Consider the following 1,090-nt stretch of genomic DNA (forward strand, 5'->3'; position numbering starts at 1 on the left):
CTTTGTAACCACTATTATACACTTTATCAACATGGAATTTTACATACATGTGTAGTATGCAATAACTTATTGGGCACATTTTCCTGTAAAATATTGTTTTGAAACGGTTCATTATATTTTTTAATTATACACGCATTTAGTTGGATTGATTTATTTAAAGTAATCCTTATATAATATTATTGTGAGAAACATAACTGGCAATAATAAACTGATACTAATCTTGTTCCCCTTAAAAATCGTACCATTTTGATGTTGGCAACATTTAAATTTTGTGATATGTCAAGACATCAAGGTTTTTGCTTTAGAAAAAACCGCTACTCAACTGAAGGGTATTTCCAAGCAAACGCCAACCTGCAGACCTGTGGTTACCCAAGGACTACATGGATGCATTCCCAAGCCTTCTGAGCTAAATCACTTCTCAAATTTCACATAGTTCTACCTACTGCAACCTTCATTGGTCATGTATAATTATTGCTTTATCAGTACAAACCCAGTGCATCATAAGCGAAAATCAAAATATCCTGCCTGTAAGTCATATACTGGTTGGCACCCCATTGTCAAATTTACATAAAAAGTGGGGTTCGTTTTTTTGGTTACTCTAGAATAACCAGTAAAAGATTAGAGTTAATCCAAATGGCTTTAAGTGAGCATTTAGATTTTCCCTCCAAAAAGCCTGGTATCTTCTTGTCAAACACATTATCTCAAAAATCACTTAAGGCCTCTTCTGCACAACCCTTCACTTGATATTCATTCCCTGAAAAGGACACAATAAATTCTTGAATACAGTGTATAAGATCAATAATAGTAAGATCTGGAACATTTTGTATCCCGTTGGCTGCTTATCTTAACAAATGTACCCTTTCTTGTACTTGACTGGCACTGACAGTTTGGTTTTGCAGTCTGTGTACCTACATCGTGCATTTTTCTGACCTGAGATGAAGTTAACTTCACTCCACATGCACAAACCGATGATGCAGACGGTGATGGTAAATTGAGTGAAATATTCACATATAGAGGGACCCTTTCTTTGGTTATACATGTGTCTGCAGTTACTAACATTTGTTTAGGGCAGTTGTATTCAAATGCAAGT

The sequence above is a fragment of the Montipora capricornis genome, chromosome 12 (genome assembly GCF_036669925.1).
Source record: "Montipora capricornis isolate CH-2021 chromosome 12, ASM3666992v2, whole genome shotgun sequence".
Taxonomy (NCBI): Eukaryota; Metazoa; Cnidaria; class Anthozoa; order Scleractinia; family Acroporidae; genus Montipora; species Montipora capricornis.